Consider the following 27,620-nt stretch of genomic DNA (forward strand, 5'->3'; position numbering starts at 1 on the left):
GGGAAGGAAAAGATCCAAAAGCTGTCAGTAGAGATGTAAAGGGCAAATAGGTTCTTGCACGCCCTTAAAAGCCTAACCTATTAGCTGCTTTTGAAGCATTAGTACACATGACCCACTTTCTCAGGTGTCCCAGAAAGGAGCTGAACCAATCACGGGGTAACAGGGATTCGGTGCAGAATGTGGGAACAGTGGGGACAGGACTCCGTGGTGTAGGCAGTACCCACAGGTTGCTGTGGAATTTGGGGAACTGGATGTTTCTCATGTGCCCCAATGATAAAACATGGAGGTACCAAAAGCACTGGTAGACTGGTTTGTCCCACCCTGGCCAAGATTGTGCCACTTAAGTAAAGTGGTTGGACTCACAGGCTTCAGCATGTGGGCCAGCACTCTACACTCAAAATTAGATGAGCTGGCTGCACCTCAGTGGTCACCAGTGCAGGAGACACAAAAAGCAGCTGTGTCACATATTATTTTCCTCCAAATCTCTGTCCCACCTGTGGAGGAGCAGCCAGAGAAAGAGGAACTCTGAGACCCTGAGCACTTTAAAGATATAGAGCTGTCCCCTAAAGGGGTTGTTGACCTCATTACCAGGGCCAGCTTTGTGGGTATGTGATCAGAAGTGCCCCACCCTTGTTTACACACTCTATTGTCAGCATTTTGAAAATCTCAATTTTTGAGAAAGGGATCATGCATTTTCATTTTTCAATGAGCCCTGCAAGTTATGTAGCTGCTGAGTTTACTTAGAAACTAACCTAAATATTTAGGATTGCCCTCCCGCTATCTACAGAATGGAGTAAGTAATGAAGAAATTGAGATGATTTACAGAGATATGTAGGAATAGTTTCTGAGCCCGTTCTGAGAGTAGTGGAGCAATTTCATCTTGCCACAAGTACATGAAAGTATTACTGTGCATTAACAACCCATCTGTCTCTTGGATCTAAAGCTCTTCACTTGCTGTTTTTCTTGACCTCCATTCCTATTACACAGCAGCAACACATATGCATATGCACTCCCTGGGCCTCATTATGAAATCTCAGAATTTACAATAAATCTCAAGCTACAACTTTCTTATGCACATGCCTCTCCCAACCCTCTGCATGTGCAGAACTTGCTATTCCACTGCAACTGCTATTCATCCAGCTTCAGTCGTTAGCTCACTCTACTTTTTATTTTTATTTAAAAATATTTATTTATTTGGAGACAAGGTGTCTCACTCTTCTCACCCAGGCTGGAGTGCAGCGGCACCGCCATCACTCACTGAAGCCTCAAACTCCCGGGCTCAAGCAATCCTCCTGCCTTATCCTCTCAAGTACATTTGCTCTTGATCACGTGGCATGTCTACAAGATCCTGGCTTCCATGGTAAGCTGCCCGCACCCTCACATTAGACTGCCAAGGTTCAATGCTCCCAGTTGAAGGGGAGAAAAAAACAATTTCTCCTCAACCCTCATTAGTTTATAGTTGAGACGAATCCTACAACAGAAGACATTAACAAGAGAAAAGCAAGTTTATTCATGAATGTGTTGCACATCAGGTGAAAAAAAGTAACTCAAAGTAATCGCTTCGAGTCTGGCATATATATTACCTTCCAGAAAGAATAGTACATTTTAGAGAAATGACAAGATAGAGGAACGTAATCTCAGCCTTCCAAAAGCAAGAAAACCATAGGAAAGTAAATGTATGGAGAAACTAATAGAATCTGCTTTTCCTCTGGTGCCACCTCTAAGCTAATAAAGGTTGTCAAGGAGAACTATAGGTGAGAGGGGGTAGAATAGACAGATATCTTGTCTTTCTAATTCTCTGTCCTGTTTTTAGGCAAACAGAGAGAAGACAGAGCTCTCCTGCATCTGCTTCTTAATTGCTTTCGTGTAAAAAAAAAATTATGTCAAAGAGACATATTGTGAGGTGGCATAATCTGGTTTTCTTCAGAGTCAAGGAGGAGACCAAGCCTTGTTCCACTAACTCATTTTGTTTTACACAATTTTTTTTTGATTGCTTGAAGCCTGAAAGCTTCTTGAAAAGACAGGCCACAGTTTACTCATCTTTGTATTCCTAACACCTAGCATTGTGGCCAGTCCAGAGCAGGAGCTTCAAAATCCTTGTGGAATTGAACTGAACAATCTTCTTTCAATCCTACTCTCTTCCCTTACCTGTAGCATCCGACCTGCCCTCTAACTTCAGAGAGAAAATCAGACCTGGGACAAGATACACACATCACCACTCTCCACCCCTCACACTCTAGGATTGGGTTTTCTGAAATTCTTTCCTTGGCCTTCTGTTCATTCCTTCTCATTCCACCTCCCTCCTCATGATGTCTGCTATCTCATGGCAACACTGCTGTGACAAGCTTAATCTCTGTGGGGCTCTGGAGACCATTGAAAATGTGGCTTTAGGCTGCCTGTCCAGCCTCATTGTTTGCTGCTCTCCACTCTGGCCAGGCTGTTTTCCCACAAATCTTCACCACTTGTGTGCCTGGGATGCCTTTTCCTCTTTTGACTCCATCCTTTACATCCCATTCTTCATGGCACCAGCACAAAATCTCGATGGTGAAAGATTTAGATGACAGCAAACATATCTTTTCAAAATCTTACATCTTTTAAATCTTAATTTTTCAAGCATTTAGGGACAAAGAGCTAAGAAAAAGAAGAAAATGTCAATCTCCTCTTTCTTCTATGTCCTCTGCATTTTTCTCTTAATTTCTGCTCTCCTCCCTTCAAAGACACAGACACACAGGCACACACACACTCAGAGTGATAACTTCCATGGGTAAAATCCCTCGTGAGAATGAGATTATTTAGGATCAGGGGAGTTAGAACCCACAAACTTCTCATCTTTCACCAGCTCTGACTCAATTGCTGTTGGGCTCTTCTTACATCTGTAAGACTAAGACAGAGCAGGGAACAGAGTAAGGAATGAGTCAATATTAGAAGTTTAAAGAAAGGAATTACGGAAATGGAATTACTTTAAAATGCTGTGAAAGTGACTCTCATAATCCCATAGATTTATGCCGTTGTTCATAGTGACTAACAGGGAAGGAATTATCAAATCTTTAGAGCTTGAAGAAAATAATTTCCCCAGCTATTCTAACAAAGAAAATTGCTACTGATTTGTAACACTACAGTTAGACTTGAGGCAATAATTTCCCTTCTAAATTCTCATAAATGTAGGAAACCAGATTTTAGTTTGTGAAAACCATAAAAATTTCTGACTAAGCCAGAGAGAGAAAAAGAGTGTATCCGGTAGAGTTTATTATGCAACCAGTCTACTTATTCTGACCAGGTTGAAAATGAGACACAGGGTGATGGTTAATTTTATGTGTCAACTTGGCTAGGCTACAGAATCCAGATATTTGATAGATTATTCTAGATGTTTCTGTATTATAAAAAAGTGTTTTCTAGATGACATTTTCATTTAAATTGGTAGATTTTGAGTGAAGTAGATTGCCCTCAATGATGTGGGTGTGCCTCATATAATCAGTTAAAAGTTTTAAGGAGACTGGTTTCTGAATTCTGTAGGCAGTCGGACTTCTGGTTTAAACTGCAGCTCTGACTGTTCTCTGGGTCTCCAGCCTGATGGCCTCCTTGCAGATTTGGAACTTGCCAGCTCTGCGATCACGTGTGAGTCAATTTCTTAAAATACCTCTCTTTTTTTCAATATAGATATAGACAGATAAGGATCAATTGATCTATCTACCTATCTACAAATCTACCTACCTACCTACCTACCTACCTACCTACCTACATCCTGTTGATTCTATTTCTCTGGAGAACCCTAACTATTTTATTACTCTACATAAGCTTGGAAACTTCCCTGAAGAGTGAATTCATAACATCTCAACACTGACCTTACTTCCATTCTACCTTTAGAAGCAGATCAATCTGATATCTTTATCTCCCTTGGAAAAAAATTATAAGCATTATCTATGGACAAGGAGAGACAGCAAATGAAGCCAATATAAAATTAATTTTTATAGATATTAATTTTGTAGAACAACTGTGATTTTTTGGTATGAACTAATTTTAATACACCCCCCCATGCAAAAAAGAAAAGGGAGGAGGAGGTAGAGAAGAAAGAAGGAGAAGAGAAGGAGCAGCAGCAGCAGAAGAAGGTGACATGAACAATAGTTCTTTAAAAGATATATAAAACAAAAAGTGGCATCCGTCCAGGATGAATCAATAGGTTGGCCAACCCCTTTTCTAGTAAAATGATATTCAGCTGTAAGAAAAGCAACCACAAAGGGTTTTTTAAAAAAATCTTTACTCTCTCTCTCTCTTTTTTAATAATTTATGATTTGTACACAGTCTATTTCAAAGTCTCATTTAAACTTTCTGTAGTGAATCATCCCCATTGCAGTTTCTTAGGAATGCTAGTGAATCACCCTTTTAAAATGCTTTAAGTACTTAATGTTCCTGAACACTTAACATTCGATAAATTTGTTGTTACTATTTATGAATGCTTGTAAGTATTTTTATAAGATAAACATTTTCCAGAGAATTGAGTGTTTAAATGAGATAAAAAAAGGATACTGTCTGATTTCTGAAATTCCTGGAAATATATTGAGTTGACAAGATCTGGAACAGAATAATATGGTATAAGAAGCCCCAGGTTTGAAGTCTAAGTTCTAGTGCTGACTGTAATTACCTGGGTCATCATAGGCAAACTATTTGATATCTTTGAACCTCAGTCATCATCTTATCTGTAAAATCAGAATTTTATTAGGGCATGAGAGATTATTTTACATTAGAGGGCTTGCTGCAGAGAGGGATTCATCTGCTTTGGTGTGGTTTAGTAGAATCAATAGTGTAACATGTAGCAAAAATGCATAGTGGGAGGAGGTGAGAGAGTCAAGAGGACATTGCAGGAGCTCTGGGCTAAAAAGAACCAGGAGACTCCCTTGGGTTGACAGGAAAGTCTAGAATTGGGTCAACAGAGTTTTTCCTCCAACCTAGGATTGAAGGAAGGGCCTAGAAAGTATAGCCATAGAGAATGGCTGAACAGAATGAGAACTCACCACATAGCCTGGGTGTCAGTGTTCTCTCTGATGGCAGAAGGAATAAGAGATCCCTGCAGGTGGGGGCACCTCTGGCCTGTAGAACCAGAATATCCAGGAAACTTGCTTCTAAGACTGTCCCAGCTTTTTCAGGAAGATGGCCTTGGAAGGGTTGGTTCTTGCTATCAAGGAGTGCATGTGTGGATAAAAATACAAACCTCTCTGAATTGTTTGAAGGATAACGTACCTAAAGGACTTAACACAGTGCTTGGTAGGTAGCAGGTCTTTGCTAAATGACAACCGTCTTTGTGTTTACTGTTACTATCATAATTTTCAAATGGAAGAAGGAGATGTGGGAAATGAAAGCCCATAGAAAAGGAAGACTGTTATTTCTGAGTTACTCTAGAAAGGACTTAAAAACACTTGGCGTTCTCTGGATGAGCAGAACATAATCATAAACTGATGTAGCTCAGACAATTCATCTGAATTACCATGTCAAGGGTGGGGCAGGGAAACGTAGGGATGTGAGGCTTCTAGAGCTGTCTGGAAGGGGCTAACACTACCCAGAGGCCCATGTCCACTGGATGTGGTAGGCCTCAGTAAGTCATGTGTGCTCATGTAAACGAGTATGTGATTATGTTAAAGCATCAAATCAGCATACCCATATTCATTAATTTGTGTTAAGCCGAATACTAAGAAGAGAAACTAAGAAGTCCCTCCACAGTCCAGACACTGAGCTTATTTTATACTTGTAACAGTCTTAGATGCATCCTTTCTCCCATTTTCTGTATGAGAAGACAGAGGTACAGAGAGCTTAAGTGACTTTTCCTAGCTGAGTCTGAAACTGGGATCAAAACTCAGGGCAATCAGTTCTTCAGATTTCCATATGTTCCTCCACATGGTACTTTGATGGCGTAAACTCCTTTCTGTGCCTTCTCTTTCTTGACAGCGTTATTTCCTAAGCCTTCCTCTATCTGCAAGTAATTTCTATTCGACATGGTACTTTGCAGTAGAAGTGTCCTCTTGCGGACACTGACCTTCATGTTTTGAAGTGTTTTCCTCGTGCTGTTTGTTAACTGTTGCTGAGTAGCCTGCTATTTCTCACGGCGAAGGTGAGTTCGGTAATGGCACATAACTAAGCAATCTGCATATTTCATGGCTGCGAACCATCTGTGCCACCAAATAGGAGAAACAAAGGAAAATCAAGTGTACAATATGGTACAAGTGTCAAATACCAAAAAAACAAAATTTCTTGTTTTACTGGATAATGGATACTTTTCTAAAACATATGCTTCTTCTTTCATTGTTTTGTTTACAGATGGATCATAACCCATACACCACTAACATTAAGCATATTTCCTGTTTATTATATTAGACTAAGTTTTTTTCTCCTTTTAAACAATGTATCTAAACTTAATATAACATTAAAATATTTACTGTAGTACTGATAATTTCTCCAACTCGGTATACTCTAAAAATACAACTAGACAAGAAAAATTAGGTTATAGTTAAATTGGTAAGATTTATATTCTTCTTAAAAATGGAGAAGCAAGTTAAATTTGGATCTTCATATTACTATTTTTCATTAATTCTCATTTTAATGTCACAAGAATTAACTTTCCAACTAATTCTTGTGACATTAAAATGCTTAAAGGCATTCTGTCATTTCAAATATATTCATCTTTAATTAGAAATATTTCCTGTCAACTAAAATTAGGTCATGCCAAACTTTCCAAAATAGTATGCTCAAAATTTTGGTTGACTCTTGACATCTCCAAAGCATTTATATACAACATGAAGACTAATCTTTATCAAAAATTTCAGTAGTTTTTATTCAGAAAACACTCCCACATTTACTGTAGTTCCCAGTGCCCTCTACATGTTCACAAAATAATTACTTTTTGAGAAAAATGTTCGAGGAATGTATGAGTCGTTTTCCAGGCAATCACCCACTCCTTTCTCTGATGGTTAGGAGTTTTAGCATTTCACAAGTAAAAACATCACTTTTTGTTATTGATATATAACCTGGATTTTGAACAGTAAGTCCCGAAGCAGCAGATTGTCGTTGGTGAATAGTGAGATGCTAGAAACCGTTCTGCTGCCTTTCTTTGCAGTGACATCCCACCGCTTTTGCTCACTGATGTTGTATATACTATAGGGTCCGCCTTCACAACTTTCCACTTGCGTGGAATTCCATCTGTTTAATCAAACTGAAACAAAAGTTAGTGTCAATGTCCTTGTACCTTAAAAGATTTCCTTCTTGATATAATATCTTGTTAACCCATTGCATCATTCAGAAGAATAAATACCCCAGATCAGCACACAGGAAATGTAACAAGAAAAGGAAATAGACAATATTAAGATCCCTACATGTGTATATCGAACACACACACACATACACATACAATAAATGGAGGAAAATAGGAAGTATATAAATGGCAAATTCTACTTTTTAATGAAATAAATAGGTAAAAAATGTTCTTATGAATAAATTATTAACTGGTTCAAGGTAAATAACTATGTAGCTACGTAAGTCTTCACAAAAGACGAAAAATCAAAATCAAATGAACTCACTTCCATCTTAGCAACAACTGGGCAGAGTCCAAAATCCTTAGCACAATACACAATGCCATTTACAACCTGACCCTGTCCAGGCTTTTTAGAATTGTCTGTGTCATTTTGTCTTCATTCTGCATTTCAGCCAAACCCAACTATATTCCCTTTCTCCTGAATCTCTTGTGCATTTTCAAGCCTCTGTATTTGCATGTGCTGCTCTGTTCAAAATCTCTGCCTGGCAAACTCCTACCCATTATTCAATGTCTCTTCTTCTCTCCTTTGCATAGTCACTGTCACGGTACTCTGTGAAACTTTTTGCTATAATAGTTGACACACTGGATTGCATTTTTAAAAAAATTCCATGCCCTTATTCACTATTAACAGTGAATATCCCAGTGACTAAGACTATCTCATAGCCACCTCAATGCCCCAGGACAGGACACGGTGCTGCTGTAGAGGAGAGACTTAGTAAGTGTTGGTTCAATCAGTAAATTAAACAAGAGAATTCCAGAGAGTCAATAAAAGAGAGTGACAAAGTAGAGTGGGAGATGGCTTAGCCTTTAGACAAAGAGACAATGAATCCGCTATATCTGTATGACACTCCCTAGCATGATACTTCATTATCCCAGCAGAGGTTTTCACTCATCAGCTAAGAATAGAGGGAAGGTCTGGCAGCTCAGCCATCATGGAGAGGAGCGTTTTTTCCACAAGGAGGCTCAGGTTACAGCAGCACTTCTGGAGGCTTCTTACCCACCCCTCTCCTACCTTAGCATGTACTAGTGTTCTCTCACTTCTTTCTAAAAGTAGTATAGGGAAGAAAACCAGGACCTAGATGATTTCATCAAGTTGGGTTCTGGGCAATCTCCAACAAGCTAGATTACAGAGCTACATGTAGGAGTTTATAATTTGCAAAAAAAACATTGTCACATAGTAACATATATCACCTCATTTAATCTCATTTTGGGCTAACTTACCTCAGGTCATCAGATGTAGAAGAAATCTTAACAACTTAAATAGTCTAAGGTAAAACCCAGCCTAGAGCAAATAGAGTTAAACTATTTCACACTCACTTTGGAGTGTGAAGATAGATGATGGTGTCCTTATTACAATGAAATATTAATAAAATATTTTGTTGTTTTAAACAAAATTAAACAATTAAACTATGTAAAAGGCTATAAAATAATATACAAATGTAATCTTCCCTATTCTAACACCAAGAACCCCATTCTTACCCTGCCAAGGTAACCACCATGAAAAATTTCTTCTATATCCTTCTAGAAATGTTTTCAGTGTATATATGTGCATATATATACACACATATGGGTTATGTAAAATATTATAAGAATGTATAAGTGTAAATGTATGTGCCTATGTAAATATATATTTATGTATAAATTATGTTCATTAACATATAAAACATGTAACAAAATCGTATCTATATATGTGTATATATATATTATATATAATTCTATATAAAATCCTGTCTGTGTGGTGTGTGTTTATACAACCATGAACCTAGCACTGTACTGGATATTGAGGGGAATGGAGGCTGGTGATTGTGTAAAAGGAAGAGATAGTTCTGCACAGATGGTAGCATTATTTCTGATTATATGCCAAAGTTAATGAAGTGGATCAGGTACCAGTTTTTTTGTTGGCAATGGAGATAGCTAGCTGTTTGCACAGTGCCAGCTTCCTTGCTGGTCCCAGGCTGATTTGATCAGAGAATCTTCTTTCCTAGGAAGCTTGGTCTTTGGTTCCCCTTATCTAGTGACAGGAGTTGCTTTGCTATTACAGCAACTGCATGTAGCTGTTTGACTTCCAAGACTGACCTGCTGGTTCCTTTGAAAACAAACCCAACGGAGTGACTATTTATTGTCTCCAGTTGGCCTCCCTGCCAGTGACTGGAGGGTAAACACAATGTTTCAATCATCTTTGTTGCCCCAGCACAGACTCCATACTTCAATGAGCATTTGTTGAACAGATCCAAAGCTGTAATTGGCACTTAACACAGTATGTCACCTGCAAAGTCTCCACTTTTGAGAGGTAGATGCCCTTTCTTTATGAATATGTTGTCAAGGGCATCCTCTCTTCTAGACACCATTTAGAAGTACATAATTGATCGTTAATGCTTCTGATTTCCTCTTTTACTCTCAAACTGCTTTTAAACTGTCAAACTAAAGCAAGCCATTTGGTGATTTCTATGCTTGGCATCTGGGGTTATTTGGGGTGTGGATGAGGGCAATTGCTTTATATTGTGAAACACTCATGCAGAACCCGAGTAATCTTTGCTCTTCTGGGGAGGAAATAGTCAAGTCTCGTAGGAAGTATGCAGCGCAAAATGAGAATAAAGCAATGGCAAACAACAACGGCAACAACAAAATGGAAAAACAGATGAAAGACTAAGAACTTAAACTCTATAAATTTATGCACACATATTCTTTAATGAATTAGTTGCTAGACTTGAAAGCAGTTCAGCTACATCAGAATATATCAACAGTCTTAGTCCTGTCACGGGGTCTCCAGGGAAGATTGTTAACTCCAGCCTCAGCTTCCTCACCTGTGGCATTGGTTCACTGGGAAACAGGAATTAACTCAAGACATAGTAGTTGACACTGACTCTCTGATGAAGTTCCAGGTGAGAGAGTTAGTATACTTTGTATATAGAGAGAGCTGAAGTTACAGGGATATGGCTTTTGACTCAATTTAAGGAAGAACTCTGAAATACAAAGCTTTCCTAAGATGGAATGGCCACTTTTTAAGGTGATAAATTATTTGATACTGAAAATATTTGAAGTGTCCTAGATATAAGAATGCATTAAGTGGCTTCCAAGTTCCCTGACATCTTTTACAAATATAATTCTGTGTCTCACTGATCACTAAGGCAGGATTGTACTATATAACTTTCTGCAGTGATAGAAATGCTCCGTATCTGTGCTGCCCAAAATGGTAGTCACCAACTACCTGTGCTTATTGAGTACTTGCATGACTGAGGAACTGATTTTTAAATTTGATTTGATTCTAATTAATTTAAAAAGCCACACGTGGCTGGCAGCTACCATATTAGACAGTACTGCTCTAAAATCTCTACTAGCTCTATAGTTTGAAGTTTTTAAGCTCTCATCATTATCATGTTATAATCACATACTGTGTCCTGGACACTGTATATAAAATTGCTCTATTTAGGATATGGTCCTGCTTTAGAAAAAAATTGCCGTCTTAAGAGAAAAGTAGAACCCATGTAAAAACATTGAATTAGAACAAGGAATAAGGATAGACAGCAAATAAGCTATTGCTAAACTAGAAAGTGCAGATGTCCAAAGACTCTATTGTAGAGCCACACACACACACACACACACAAACACACACACACATAAACACATAGGTGTTTCTAAGAAGCATAACGATGTGAAGACCAGCTTCTGTCCTCTCCTGTCTTTGGGGTAGGAGGGAAGTAGCTTTAGTCTCAAGGCTCCCATCGATGTGTTATTATGCTGAGTGAAGGATTCTTCCCTTATTACCTACTCAACGATCTGCTAGTGTTTTCATACACATTAAGAGTGACAGACATGTAGAACAATGTGATAAAATAACTCCAAGCTTCATGTTACTTCACCAGAAAGAAGAAGGTCTTTGAATTGAAATTTATCATTTTAGATGAGGAAGAAACTCTGAAATAGAATCCTCATATTTTACAGAGAAGAAAATTGATACCTGAAACCTAGAAAAGACCTGTGCCTTGCTATGATCATGTGGTTATTTAGTAGCAGACTATTTCATTTGTGTAAATTAACAATGTGGTAAATAACAGTTATTCTTCTAAATGTTATCTTTTTCTAAAAAAAAAAAAAATGTTACCTCCCAAGAGGTTATCGGAGTTGAAAGAGAGTCAAGGACATTATCTAACAGCATTTCTGTGGAGTGTTTCACAGCTCTCCTGTTTCATAAGGAGGTGACAGACATTTATTAGAAACCTTGTTTGAGGACTGGACTGACCTTCTGCTTGTGTTTATCTCAGCTAAGACACTGTCTCCCCAGACCTGGTCCCAAGAACAACTGTCATGTGCTCAAGGTCTGCTCTGGGACCATATTTTCTCCAAACAAGGCTTTTTATAGCAGTTGCCAAGAAGAAATTCTTTCCTATTACAGTTCATTGAACATCCTTGTAAATCACCTAGAGAATGGCAAAATCTAAACAAACAAGTTCTGTTTTCAATTTGTCTTCCTGAAAACCAAACTTCACCCACATGAAACTAGCTAGCATGCCTCAAATACTGAAAGCTTCTAGGTACTTTCTGAGTTTGCTCTGACTCATGTCTTACCTACATATTTATTCTCAGTTAAAAAGAATCAAATAAAAGAAGAGAAATTGGTTACTCTTTCAACAAATTATTTGATTCTTTGCATACCTTCATTTTTTTCTTCATTACTGTGTAACTCTCTTTCTTTTCCCTTGGAATGAATATAGAATTCCCATAACTAACATATTTGGAGGACTTTTTTAACAGAGCATTTAGACTTTAGAAATTCAGCAACTTAAGGAAAGTTACTGCCATGTCAAGTGCTATGATCTAATCAGATTTCTTTTCATAATGACTAGTAGATTTTCATGATGTCACTTGCCCATCTAAAACCCATACATGGTTTCCAAAGGGGACTCTTCTGAATAAATATGACCTCTTAAGCCTGGCCATCTATCATTAACTTTTTCTTTCCCTCTACCTATCAAACATCTTCAGTTCACTCTTCATCCGCACCCCAACGCATTCCCTTTTTCGGCCAGGCTTTTCTCCTTACTGTGCTTCCTTCCCTACGTTTTTCTTTTTCTTTTCTTTTTTGGTCGGGGGATGGAGTCTCACTCTGTTATCCAGGCTGGAGTGCAGTGACGTGATCTCAACTCACTGCAACTTCCACCTCCCAGGTTCAAGTGATTCTCCTGCCTCAGACTCCAGAGTAGCTGGGATTGCAGGCATCTGCCACCATGCCTAACTTTTTTTTTTGTATTTTTAGTAGACACAGGGCTTCACCATGTTGACCAGGCTGGTCACAAACTCCTAGCCTCAAGTAATTCACCCACCTTAGCCTCCCAAAGTGCTGGGATTACAGGCGTAAGCTGACCATACCCAGCCACCCCTGATATTTTTCTTGTATACAGGCCTTTCCCAACTTTCTTGCATAACATCCCATCCCTTATTCCTACTATTCAGGACCATCACCTCCTCCAAGAACTGGCTTAAAGCTCTTTCTCCTTTAGAAATCTTTCCTATCTAAGCCCATCCAAGACTAGTGTTCTGTGACTTGACTATTCTGAGAGTCACTGAACGTTTGTTTTGTCTTGAATTTGTATTACTTCTATGCAAAAAGCTTTAGAGCTGGGGAGATGGGGTTAGGAGGAGACTACACAGATACCCTGCCATTCTCCAGATGAGGAAATTGGGGTTCAGATTGAGCGATTTGTCTAAGATCATGATTAGAAGCTACATCTCCAAGACCAGGCTATTTTCACCACATAATATTGCCTCTTAGTTTCATATGCATCATGCTAAAAACTTGGAATAATACAAATAGTATTACATAGTATGTAAATAAAAGTGCCCAACTGTATTAGGGTGCTGCTTATGTTTCTATTACTAAAAATTTTGTCTATTATCATTTGTGATCACTTACTGTGAAAGAGGAGCTGAGTAAATTACTTTATATGTATTCGTTAATTGGCATGCTATGCCTGAGACTGCTGGATCATGTTCCCTAGCCTTCCCAGCAGTGAGATGCAACCACGATACTGAGTTCTAGCTAATGGAATGGGTTTAGAATTGGTGTATGCAGCTCCAACCTTGGCTCATATAAATCTCCTTCATGCCCTCTCCTTCTGCTCTGTTGGATGGATGCTGGGCTCCAGGGTGACCTTGGAAACCCAAGTTGAAGTGATGGAGTCATTAAGATAAAATGAGCTTGGTCCCAAATCACCACTTGTTGGAGAGCTGTCTGGTGATCAGTAATAGCCACTTTGAACTGCGATGTGAGCAAGAAATAAATTACTCCTGGGAGGCCACTGAGATTTTGGCTAGCATTGAACTGAATATTCATTGTTAAACTTAATTCTTGCACCATTCCTATGAAATAGACATTATCCCCATTTTACAAATGGAAAACTGAGAATTAAAGTGGCTACACTTCTTGCATGAAGCATAGCCAAGATTTGAAGGCAGGCCTGTCTGACTCCACATGACTCCCCCTCCCTCTCTATCTTTCTCTTTCTATCTTGAACACAGAGGTTCCTGTGGTGAACTTCAACTCAAGGACTTTCACAGATAAGAACCATTTTATGCACCTATGCAGAAATTCATCAACTCTGCCTACCACCAACAGATGGCAGTAGTGGCTGCCTGTAGACCAGCACTTTGAATTTATGAACAAATAGATTTAGGAATATTATGAAATAAAACATAGCCTGTGTGTGCACAGAGAGTTTCCAAATGCTTGGCTGCCTTTTCTCTGGTGAGGGATGATTTTACCTCTTTGAAAATTATCATTGCCAAGGTATTCAAACCTGTAGTCTCTTCTCTAAAAATGAGGAAATTGGTCTAGAATCATTTAATAATCAATATGTTCCCTTCAGATTCTGACATTTCATTGTGCACATGTGAGAAAATATCAAAAGCTGGACCCACAAAAACTGATAAGCTTACAATTCACACTGGGCTGCCTCTCTCTCCCCAGGGGAGCCAGGGTAAGTAGGACAGGACTCCCAAAGTTATGTTCTGTGATTACCCTTGACAACAGGCAAACCAGGCTACCCTAATGCCAAAGTTAAGCTGTCTGTATTTATTTATGTTGTTTCTCTATATTTTAAAACTTTTCCTTCAATGAACACATGTAATTGTAAAATTAAAACAATATTGAGAAAAAGAAATCACATGCATGAACACTCAAAAACCAAGCAAGCAATGTGAAGGTCACATTATAAAGAATGACATAGTAGAGCAGAAAAGTTGATGAATGGGCTTTGGGTTGTGACAATCCTGGGTTCAAAGTCCGACTCTCTTATTTACTTACAGTGTGGCCTTAGGTAGGTTTCGCCCCTTGCTAAGACTCAGTTTTGCCATCCATTAAAAAGGAAGAGGGTAATGCATTGAAACCATTGGGCTTTGTGAGGAAACCCAACATGAGCCAGAGGGTCTGGGATGGGATGTTGAGGATGGTGAGGCTAATATACATGGGATTCCATTTAAATGGTTTCCATTGTCAATAAAATCATAAAGAACAATTATATACTAATTATTTTTTCTCACTTACCATATTAACCCAAGTTATTTTTTGGTGTGTATGCATTTTGAATTCTCCATATCATCACATATTCCTCAAAAGAGAAGTCATATCTTCCTTTCATTCTCCAGCATGCCTGCTTCGTGGGCATGGGAAGAGTATATGTCAGTCAATGCTTCTTGCTTGAGTAAGAGGATTGTAATACTCCCTGGTTTTACCTGCAATCATTCAACTTCAGATAGTTACAGAGCAGTTTTACAGCACCACAGATAGACATAAAGAAGAGGAAAAGGTCTAATGGGATTCCCACCATGCGGTGATTACTGTAGGACTGTCTTGAACAATATGTAGCTACTCACTACATGCGACTGTTTAAATTTATTAAAGTAAATAAAATAAAAAACACAGTTCCTTCTACCAACCACATTTCAAGTACTCAATAGCCAGCCACAGGTGGTGATTGGCTACCCTGTGAAACTGCCCAGATATTGAAAATTTCCTTCATTGCCGAGTTCTAGTGGATAGTGCTGTTCTAGAACTCCACTGAAAGCCCCTGAAAACTGGAAAAAGAGAATTTCCAGGTACAGGGCCTTTTTTCTCCCTCAATATAAACTTACTTTAAAAAAAAGGGTTTTTTTGTTTTGTTTTGTTTTTGAGATAGTCTTGATCTGTCACCCAGGCCAGAACGCAGTGGTGCAGTCTTGGCTCATTGCAGCCTCAGCCTCCTGGGTTCAAGCCATTCCTCTGCCTCAGCCTTCCAAGTAGCTAGGATTATAGGTGCCTGCTACCATGCCCAGCTAATTTTTGTATTTTTAGTAGAGACAGGGTTTCACTACGTTGGCCAGGCTTGTCTTGAACTCCTGGTCTCAAGTGATCCATCTGCCTCGGCCTCCCAGTGTGCTGGGATTAGAGGTGTGAGGTACTGCACCCAGCCTAAAACACTATTAAATGCAAACTATTGTACTATATTACTGACTACCACTAAATGCAAACTATTGTACTATATTACTGACTACCACTTATTAAGCATTTAGTATGTGCAAGCCATACTGTTAAAAACATTGTACACATCATCTATCCAATTCTCACATTCTGAAAGGCAAGCATTATTATTATGATAGTTGTTACTACTGATAAATAATAATTGTTAACAAATATTATAATTACGAAGTTAATATTAACTTGCTTTTTAGAAATGAGGAAACATAGGCTCAGAGACGTTAAATCACTTGCCTGAGATCTCACAGCCTGCAATGACAGAGCTGTGATTCAAACTCAACATTTATCTGGCTCAACGGTCTCTGTGCTAATCACAACCCACTACTGCATTTCCCCTTATCAGACCCCTCAAAGACGCAGTTTAGGAGTTATGGAGATTTGCAGATACATGAATCAGTCCCTACCTTCAAAGCTTCTCAATCTAGTGTAGGAAATAAATGGGTAGGAATATATATAACTAAATACAATTACAAAACGAGCTCTGTTCAAGAAGAATGATAGGCACAGCAAAAAAAAAAAAAAAAAAAAAAAAAAAAAATGGAGTAGATTGGAGGCAGGAAAACCAATTAAGAAGCCATTATATTAATCAGGTCGTAATCGAGATAGAGTGTAGGGGTTAAATAGTAGAGATGGTAGAATGGAAAAAGATGTAGAGAAAGAACAGTTATCATTCAGGGACTATTTGGATTTGGGAGAAATAAAGAGGTGTGGCTATCCATCTCTAAGATGACGCCTCTCTCTCCAGTGATGACCCACTCCAGTGATCCTCACCTCTTGGTATTTACACTTTGGTGAGTCCCTCCTACATTAGAGATGACTTGTGTAGCCAGTAGGATATGGTGGAAGTTATGGTGTGTGACTCCTAAGGCTAGGTCATAAAACACATTACCGCTTTCTCCTGCTCTTGGATTGCTCACTCTGTGGGAAGCCAGCTGCCATTTTGTGAGGTCACTCAGGAAGCTCTGCAGGGAGGTCCACATGGAGATGAACCTGAGAGACATAGTAAGTACTTACTATTATTTTTAGTTACTAAGTTTTGGGGTAATTTACTATGCAAGAATATATAGATAATAGGAGAGGCATTAGATTACTTTGCGATTTCATGCTTGGGTGATGGTGGGGCTGATTATTTTTTTCCTTTCAAAACATAATCCATATAAACAATTCACTTTGTGATCCAATTTCATATGGACTTCCATTCAAGGAACAACTGTCTGGCAACTGAAAAGTAGATGAACACTATTTAAGCTTTTACAGCAATCTCTCCTAAAAGTGACATGGGGGGAACTACCTTCAAAATTCTTAGATAAATTTCTTTCTTCTTTGCCATCTTATCCTCAATATAGCTTTGATACCAAATTAGCCCCCAAATCAGTCTCCAAGATCTTTCAACAAACTATGCTATAAACTCAAGCCAGGCAGGCTTTTGTTACTTTCTTCTTTAAACAGAATTTTATTATGTAAATATGTATTAATCTTTGTCTTTTCAGCTTTCATATTTTCTCACTACAGTGAGCCCTTTGTATCTAAGAGTTCTCCATCCATGGATTCAACCAACCTCAATTTGAAAATATTAAGGAAAAATAATAGATGTTTACATCTCTACTGAACATGTACAGACTTTTTTTCTTGACATTATTTCCTAAACATACAGTATAACAACTATTTACATAGCATTTACATTGTACTAAGTAAACGTAATCTAGAGATGATTTCAAGTACACAGGAGGATGTGTGTAGGTTATATGCAAATACTACACAATTTTATATGAGACTCAAGCACCTGTGGGTTTTAGTATCAAAGGAGGTCTTCAAACCAATTCCCCATGGACAATGAGGGACAAATGTATTTATATTACAGTATGGTATAATTTAATATACTCTGTCCCAGAAACCATCCATGGTTTGAAGCATTGCCAGTCAATGCTCCTTGAGTAAGGGAATGGTTGTTTTTTGTTTTGAGTGGGAAGAAGTGGGGAAGGAAGAGAAAATGAGAGTGTCTGTGTCACAGCAGCAAATAAGCAAACAAAAATTCCCTGCAGTTTATTTTTCATCTATATGCTCACCAAAGAGGCCAGTTCCAGGAGACAGCCTGGTTCAGGGCAGTCCATTTACTCTCTGTGTGAAACTGAGGATCCCGGATATCATTTCTGTATTTCAGTTTCATCATTTCCAAAATTATTATATCTTCTTGCTGGTTTGTGGAAGCATTAAATGAATTGAAGCACGTAAAGCCCCTCACACAGACTCTACCACACTGCATTCATTCAGCAGCTGCTAAAGTCTACCAGCATTTAAATGATTGGAAATTCAGTGTCCTTAAATATTACCACAAGGGGTGACTGATTTCAGATGATAGCATTTGAGCATACCTTCTGAAAGATGCTTTGTTTGATTCTTCTGATGTTTTGACAGATAGAAGGCTGCTTCTTTGTTTTTTTTGTTTGTTTGTTTGCTTGTTTTGCTCTGTTGCCCAGGCTGGAGTGCAGTGGCGCCATCTTAGTTCAATGCAATCTTCACCTCCTGGGTTCAAGCAGTTCTCCTGGCTCAGCCTCCCAAGTAGCTGGGATTTCAGGCGTGTGCCACCACACCTGGCTAATTGTTTTGTATTTTTAGTAGAGTTGGGGTTTGGAACTCCTGACCTCAAGCGATCCGCCCACCTTGGCCTCCCAAAGTGCTGGGATTACAGGTGTCAGTCACCGCTCCCGGCAAGGTTGCTTCTATTATTGTTCAGGCCACACAGTGGCTGTCATCACATCCACATGGGTGATGACACATGGGATCCCCATGAGGGATGCTCAGATACTCTCATCTGAAACCAGTCACCCCTTGTGGATAATATTTAAGGACACTGAATTCCCAATCCTTTAAATGCTGTTAGACTGTAGTATCTGCTGAGTGAATGCAATGTGAGTAACATCCATCACCTCTGGACACAAAAGCAGTAAGCACTTTAAATCTGATTTATATCATGACATACATATGAGAGGCTTCTATGACTACCTTTTAAAAATATTTTTGCAGTTTTGTTTCTGGTTCTGAATGTATCATAATAAAGCCCATTATATTATAGTTGAACAACCTCACTAGCTATTGTAAATGCTTAATTCAACTCCACCACTATTTATTGAGCCCTTATTATGTGTCAAACACAGTTCTAGGTATTTTGGTTGCATCAGTACACAAAAAGTCAAAGATATCTGCCCCCAAGCTGCTTACATTCTAGTGGAAGGATAGTGGGACAAAATAAGTAATAAGTATAATATATAATGTATGATATAGGATGTTAGATGGTGATAATTACAATGGAAAAAAAATGTAGAGTAAAAGGGTGACCAAAGTTCCATACTAATGTCTCTCTGGGCCTAATAAATTTTGCATACCTCACATAGCTCAGACTGTTCTAGGCTATTTTTCTTTTCTGAGTTGATTCTCAGATAACAATCAGCCAACCAAACAACTTTCTGGTACTCTAGGAACAAAGTTATAATATATTATCTTGCCTATTTAGAAAATGTTCATGTACTATTCGCTCATTCCCATCCAATTAGAAAAAATTAGCTTTAAACACATGCAATGATTGTGAGTTATGTATGCCTAAAAACTTCATGTTAAAGGACCGGACCAAATGCACTGTTGCTCTTTGAGCATATCTTTCAGATGCCCCTTTCCTTTCCACTACAGAAGTGTGTAATTGTGGTAGACAGTATAATCAATGAGCAGTAGGAGAAAACTAAAGGAGGCCATCATGATATGCCTTGAAAATGGATCTTGAAAGTAAACTGTATATTTCAAACTGGGTTAACTATTTTTTCTTAGAAATTCTCTCTAACTTGAAAAAGAAGAATATAAGGACAATGGGTGGGAACTACCTGTTGCTGCAGCCCCTTCCCTCAAGTGAATAAAGTTTAGTCTCCTTAAGGTCACACAGTCACCCTGCAATGCATCCTGTAAATCTTTTGTATCTATTAGGATTGCTTGTTGCATATGACGGATATATGGAAATAAAAATAAAAATATCCAACGAATACACAAATGGATTATAAATGAAGTTATATTAACACAGATCTAGGATAAATATTTTTGGCCATTATTCCTACAAGGACAGTGGTGGTCCAATATATCCAAAGTCAAATTCTTCTAGGGATGAAGCTCTTTCTACACAGCTAGCTTAGTAGGGTAGATGAGTCTGTGACCTAGCAATGAAGCCTTAATGGTATTGAGCCCTAGGTTGGGAATGAGAGTTTCCCTAGATCTCTGATCTCTAGGTTAATCCAACTGTCTCTTTCATTCTTTTGAGAGCCATAAGAGGAATCCTTACAAGAGCTTTAGGCACGTGTCTCTAGCTATCTTTTGGGCACACTTCATATACATTTTCTCAGTTCATCTTCCAAGTCAGAGCTTGGAAGAAGTCTTCCCTCATCTCCTTCCCTCATTCCCTATATTGGGAAGCAGAGATGCTATGGACATTATGAACTAAGGATTTTATTGCAGGAATTAGACCTTATAAACTGTGGGAAGGAACTAGGGAAATAAAAGCCTGAAAATGATCAAAGAAAAGTCACTAACCAACTGCTGCAATGGAACTCTGAAGAAGGCTGGTGCTGAAGTCTATGGAAGGTTTTTGGCTCTTTGTGGCAACTGTCTCTGTGAATCCCAGTGAACCATCTGGTGCTGAGCCTGGGGTCACTCTAGGCCAGCAGGGCTGGAAATCAGGAAGGAAAGCTGGATGTACTTGTGAAAAAGTGAGGAAAAACTAGAATCATGAGGGAAAACTGGAACCTAGAAGGAAAAACTGGAACTCGTTTGTCTCTCACTGCATCTTACCTGATGATGAGCAGGAAAAGCTGGTACCACTAGTCTGAGAGCTGTCCATATGAAGAGGCTGAATGAGGAGGTGGGTAGGAGCTAGGCCAGCTGTGGGCCAGCCCAGTCCAGGTGAGCCAGCAGATGAGTGATAAAATAATGGCTGCTGTTTCATTTCCACATTCCAGATTACACGAAAATGTGTGGCCACCCCTAACCCAGAGCCATACAGAGAAGGAAATCCTGGGAAATTTAATTCCAGTTTAACACGTTGACAGAGTACAAAACCAACATACTCTGTTTTTTTTTTTTGAGTACAAAACCAACATACTCTGTTTTTTTTTTTGAGATGGAGTTTCACTCTTGTCGCCCAGGCTGGAGAGCAATGGTGCCATCTTGGCTCACTACAGCCTCCGCTCACTGCAACCTCTGCCTCTTGAGCTGTTCTCCTGCCTCAGCCTGCTGAGTAGCTGGGATTATAGGCACCCGCCACCACATCCAGCTAATATATATATGATTTTTTTTTAGTAAAGATGGGGTTTCACCATGTTGACCAGGTTGGTCTCCAACTCCTGACCTCGGCCTCTCAAAGGCATGAGCCACTACCCCAGCCCCACACTCACTACATATCAATAAATTGCAATTTGTACAGATTTCTAACTATATCCACCCCTTTCTTTCTCTGGTATCACTGCTCCAATACAGAATCTTGGCCTCTTTTTTCCTGGTCAGTCAGCATAGCAGAGACATAAGACATTTCACAAGTTTCAAGTTATGGTTGTAGGCACTTCAGAAAGCCATCTGCTATGCAAAGGTACTGCCCATCTTGCTTTTTGGGGCACCCAGAAATCTCTGGGACATGGTTGAGGTTGTTTGGCTCTATCACTATTGGCCAATATTGCTGGCATCAGTCTCGTCCCCTGCTGACATACACTTATTGGTATAGTGTCTATGTCCTCATTAGTACTTGAGAAGGTGCATGGGCCAGAAAGGAGAGGGGAAGCAGATAAAGATAATAGCTGGCACTTACTGTGCTATTATCTCTTACCCTCACAAGAATGTTTCAGTTAATATCTCCATTTTATAAAAATTTTATAGCAGCTAAGTGACTCACCCAAAGTTAAACCATCAAAAAGCTGAACTTAGACCCAGGGGTGTTTGTTCCCAAAGCGGATGTTCTATATATTGTACTACAAGAGCCTGGAACAGCTTAGGACCCTGGGCTGCCTTTCCTTTTGGGTTTTCACTACCATCAACTGGATAGTTTATCTCTCTAGGTTTGGGCTCTTGTCAGGCTGGGCTGGTGATCCATTTGTAGTAGTTCTGAAGTTGGTACCCAACACAAATGCCTCCTTAAGCCAGGCAGATACCATAAATAAGTGAAAAAGCAGGGAGCTGGGATGGATGAGAAGTGGTGAGGACTGTGGCAAACTGGGGAGATGTGCTCTATCTAAGAGGTACAGGAGTTAATCAACTCTAGCCAATGATTTTCCGGCTGGAATGAGGACCCAGTATTACATAAAAGAAGTTGTGATATCTCCTGACTTTAAATACTGACCTCAGTACCTTTGTTAAAGATAATGTGGTCCTAAGAGTATTTTAAGCTGTTTTATGGGCTAAACAGCAACACTGACTAGAGACACTCAAAGTTGCTAATTTGAAAATTTCACTCTGAAGAGAATTGTCCTGACTTCCATGGCTTTCTGCATAGCATTGCAGTTTCCTCCAGAAGTTGGTCCAAATATGACTGGGGTGGAGAGGATCACAGGTCAACCCAGTTCTGTGGTTGGTTGAGCTATTTTAGATGCTAAGAAGCCTGCAAACCTATAGGCCACTGCTGATGAGAATCAGGTAAGAGCTCAAAACCAAGGCATCTGTACAGAAATGGACATGTTAGAAATGCCCGGGGAAAAACTGCCTGTGAGAACACATGTCAGTGGATGACATGTGGAAGCGTGAGTCGAGTGTGCATATGAGATCAGTGTGCAGATGAGTAGAAAGAGAAAAGGGAGGAGAATAACAGCCAATAGTAAATTTTTTAAAAATGGGAAAGAAAGAAGAGAGAAAGGAGAAGCCACTTTCACCGACTACATTCGCAGACATGTTCTATCTGCCAGTGTTTATTTTCCCTCAGTATATGCAGGGGCAATTAGGTGTTAATGCTCATTAGGCCAGAGATGGGCAATTGTATTACTAAGGGAAATAAATTGAGGATTTATTTTCTGGTCACTGTTTTCTCCAGAATCTTTTTTTCCTAACAAGTTATAAATCGTTCCCTATTGTCTTTGTGCTAACTGCTTGGAAATGTCCCAGGCTTGGTTTGGGCATCTCAGAAACCTGATCAAATAAGAAAAGGGTGGCTAAAATAAAGATAAAGGCTGTAATTAAAGGACATGGTTCTAAGACTTTTTTGCCTTCCTTCTCAAAGGACCGAGGTCTGTGGTGAGGAACCAAGACCAGCATTTTACTAAGTAAGCAAGTAAACTTAAAAAACAGTGTACACTGGCGGTCTAGCCTTACCACAGAAGTGAAGGAACAAGAAAGTGGATGCAGTAGGCCAGCCGAGTGGCACCACAACACTATCTTAGAAGGGGCTCTGCCTTCAGGGCTCCCCAACTTCAGTAACCCCATTCTTAACCCACCTTGTCCCTATAGGAAGCCAGAAGAGGTTGAATGCATATTCTGAAACTTATTTTTTCCACTTTGTGAGAAAAAAATTACACAATTTTGGGTAATGCTCATATGGTGGATATGCAGTTTTCACATCACACAAACACAGGTGCTAACTGAGCCTGGTGTGTGCAACACTCCTACGCAGAAACCAGCAGTGACAGAGAACCCCAGAGTCAGTTACACCAGCGTAGTTTGCATTTTTAGAGGGTGGGAAGGGAAGACAGAAAGGATCTGAGATGCACAGAGCAGTGGTTTAGCCTCATGGATTCTGCTGCATGGAGGTTTCAAAACCCGAATGTTATGGAAAAGATACCAACAAGTTTTACTGAATTTGGTTATGTCCCAGCTTTCAACAAACTTCCCATTCCCAAGTCCCACCTCCATCCCCAAGTAAAAAGGATGAAAAAAAAAAATTAAAGTTACATTTTCTCATCAAAAAAATAAGGCGCTTTGTCTTCATCTTCTTGGGTCAGGAATATTTTCAAGGATATGATGAAAAGTATGGACCACTCTCTATAATAATGTATAGGGCTATGAAGACAAACCTTTCCAAAGTTTTCCCTAGGACCTTGGTTTTCAACTTGTCAGCTCATTAGAATCTCCTAGAGAACTTTAAAAACTACACACACCTGGACTCCATACCAGAACAACTAAATCAGTATAGCTCATAGTAGGGCTTGGGCACAGTATAATTAAAAAAAAAACTTTTCAGGTGGTGTTAATGTATAGTTAAGGCCGATAAAAGTGCCTATAATTGAACACAATAAGAAAAAAGTTTAGGCTGGGAACAGTGGCTCATGGCTGTAATTCCAGCACTCTGGGAGGCCGAGGAGGGTGGATCACTCGAGTCCAGGAGTTTGAGACTAGCTTGGGCAACACAGCAAAACCTTGTCTCAACTAAAAATACAAAAATAAGCTGAGTGTGGTGGTGCACGCCTGTGATCCCAGCTATTTGCGAGGCTGAGGCACAAGGATTGCTTGAACCCAGGAGATTGAGGTTGCAGTGATCCAAGATAGTACCACCACACTCCAGAATGAGCCACACAGTGAGACTCTGTCTCAAATTAAAGATATAAAGGAAAAAAATTTAGAAGAAAAGGAAACTCAGAAAGAAGGAAACCCTTAGAATACCTCATTGGAAGGGTATACTGTAGAAGTTACTAGAAATAAAGAGGAAAGAAGATAACTTGGCAAATGTCTTGCCCCCCATTGCTAATTCCATTCTATTGTGGCTCCCTTCACCTTAAAAACACAACACCTGCTTGGAGTTGCGTGCCATAAGGCCCACATACCCAGCATGCCTCGTTTCATTCTTCTACACTCCCCCACCATCAGAGTCCTTTTCCCTCAGTCCTTAAAATTTTAGCTTCTAACTAACTCTCATTTCCTTCAGCACTACTCCTGACAATCGTTGGTGATTTAAATGTTCACATAATCCTGTCAGTGCCTTGACTTCATCTGTTTCAAAGATCTTGTCTACACCATTCTCTGCCACCCACTTTCATGGTCATATTCCATTAGATCTTGTCATTATAAATTATTTAAATCCCTTTATAACCTCAATTTCAAGCATCCAACCCACTGAGCACCACATCTTATTATTCCAGCTTACTCTCTCTCGTGCCCCAACTCCAAAAATCCTCCTCTTCACCACTTACAACTTACTGATCCTACTAGCTATGGACTGTCCCTTACTCCATCATCATGTCATCACTTCTCTCCTTCTCTATCATTATCATTTCCTCTCTCATGTCATTGTTCTTTCTTGACAAAAGTACAGCCCTATTTAAATCCATGTCTGCACCTATCTTGTGCTCCTATGCACACAGCTGCACTTGGCTGGAGAAAAACATGCATCCATACATGACCATCAGCCTCAAATGGGCCCTAGGGCTGCCTGATAATCTCACTAAATTCTCTTGTCCATTCAGTCTGTCCAACTCCCATATTCTTTCATAGCTTATCCTCTTTTCCAATACTCCCTTCTCTGTCCCCACTTTCAGCTAATGACCTAGCTTCCATTTTCCATGAGAAAGCAGAAGCAACCAAAAGAGTACTTGTTCATGCTCCCACCGTCATATCTACTCACCTAGCTGTATCTGTGTCCGTATATTCAGCCTTTTCTCCTGCTACACTGGAGGAACACTTTGGCAAGCAGGACCAGAGTTCCCAGAATGGATCCCAGAGGACTTGTCCCAGTGATGCTCCATGAGGAGGAGCCTCCACTGTCACACTGGCACTCTTGGACAGTCATAGCTGAAATAGCGTATTAGACAGTAAGAAAAGTCCTGCAATATAGGAGCCTGTTTTAATTCTTTTCTCATGCATATTCAATTGTAGAGAACTTTTATTCATAACTCCTTACCATTTACTTGAAAAACACTTTTAGAAATTCCAAATTAGACAGAATAGAAGGAAGCAACATCCCAGGCAAATACGCAAAGCTGGACCTGTAGGGATATCCTTTCTGTACATGCACACAACCAACCCACTTCAGCTACTTTTGTGAGAAAACACTCAGATTCGAGCAGTTAAGGACATAAATAAGGAAAAAGGAAACAAGGAGAAAAAGACATGAAGGTTGGAGTCAACCAAAACTGAATATCGTGGGCACTGGAGCACTGATCAAAAGAGAAACACATGTCAGGCTGCAGTGTTAGAAAAGTGACTTGGAAAAGCTGAAGTTTTTAATGTTTGCTTGTTTTTGTAATTAGGAGAGTCCAACAGGTATTGGTTATCACCTGGAGTCATTGTAGTTAGTGCAGTGAGACAGGTGGGGGCAAATCACAACATTTGGTGCTTTCAGTTTATAAGCAATCTCTTTCTACAGTGATTATTAAGGATAAACTCGGAAGGAGATATGAATGTTAATTAGACATGTCCATTCTGAAAGCTTGTAGAATGAGGAAAGGACTCTGCTACTATCTTTGCCTTTGGTGAGGAAGGAGGAGTTTATTAACTGAGTACACACATATGAAACTCTCAAGTTTTGTTTCCACACTTGCTGCTGGAAGCCTCCTTTTGTTCCTCCACAACTCCACCTCTTGAGTCATTTCCTAGCCACCTGTCATTATATTTGTGGGGAGAAGGGGAGGTGGCGGCGGGGGGAGGGGGCAGACAAAATGTGGGGCCTGGGAACTATCCCAACTTATCACACCTGGGACAGCACTGTCACCACATTTAAGAGCAGATGTGGCAAAGTGTGAGGTCTAGAGTAAAACTAGGGAAAAAAATGATAATATTATTGGAAACTAGGTTCTATAAGAGAATGTTAAGGCCATTTGGTTAAATATACAGAGAACAGACCAAATGGTGTCTTTAAATAAACACGTGGAGGTTTATTTAAGGGTGTGAATAATTGTGGTGCTGTGGGGCAGAGAATGTGGAGACATAAAGTTAATTAGAAGGTATATTTACTAATCGAGAATATTTTTGCAGGTCATAGAGCTAAAGTTCAAATGAGAATTCTAATAGACAACTACCTTGAAAGACGTGTAGGTCATAATAACCGTGGTTTTGCAAACCAGCTGGAGCCGACTCTTTGATTGGTCCCCTCTGCCCCTGCCCCTTCTTAGTTGGATTTTGCAGCCAGTTGTGTGTAAAGAGGAGCTCATCTTCCACACCATCTTAAGTGGCATTTTCTAGCAGGATATTTAAGTTCACAATTCATTGCTTCATTCATTCTTATACCAGTAGAGATAAATTTATATTTGTATCAGCCTTAGAAGAACTTTGCTAGCTGGTTTCCAAAAGTACAAATTAAAAGATCACAAAGATAATTTGATCAAGATTTCACTTCGTCTTCAACATTCCTTAAATGCCTGCTTGCTTGCTTTCTGTTCTGCGTCTAAAGCATTCACCGTCAGAGCACATAGGCTCTCTTGGGGCAACCTGTGGCTCTCTCTGACTGAAACCTGCACAAAGCACTATATAGGACACAGAGAGGTTGTTTAGCTGCTCTGGCACATCTTTGTGAGATCACTGCTCTTAAGACCCCAGCTGAACTGTGGAGAAAAGTAAAAAACAAAACAGAATTCTTCAGACATGATTTTATTTAATTAGAAACTAACACCTATTCCTGGGTGTTGTACTGCTTTTCAGTTACATCTTCTATGACTAAAACAAGACAATCTAGTACGTTTATATGTACAAACCATAATAGTGTCTAAATTTTGAAACAATGAAACTGACTCCTAGATGAAATTATAGGCTAGAAAATTTTAAAGTAATATTTACTGTGTAGTATTCCACAGTGTATATGTACCACATTTTTTTTATCCAATTCACTATTGATGGGCACCTAGGTTGATTCCATGCCTTTGCTGTTGTGAAGAG

General features: G+C 39.4%; 1 long non-coding RNA gene across 1 annotated transcript in view; it reads right to left on the bottom strand.

Moving 5' to 3' along the window:
- LOC141584075 (uncharacterized) overlaps positions 1-27,620 on the bottom strand; it is a 60,220-nt gene that overhangs the window by 14,892 nt on the left and 17,708 nt on the right. The window contains exons 8-10 of the long non-coding RNA XR_012517022.1: positions 17,873-18,000; positions 17,240-17,364; positions 16,709-16,796 (exon numbers count right to left, since the gene is read on the bottom strand). This is a non-coding gene — a long non-coding RNA (uncharacterized LOC141584075). The remainder of the gene's footprint in view (positions 1-16,708; positions 16,797-17,239; positions 17,365-17,872; positions 18,001-27,620) is intronic.

This window comes from Saimiri boliviensis, chromosome 3 (assembly GCF_048565385.1).
Source record: "Saimiri boliviensis isolate mSaiBol1 chromosome 3, mSaiBol1.pri, whole genome shotgun sequence".
Taxonomy (NCBI): Eukaryota; Metazoa; Chordata; class Mammalia; order Primates; family Cebidae; genus Saimiri; species Saimiri boliviensis.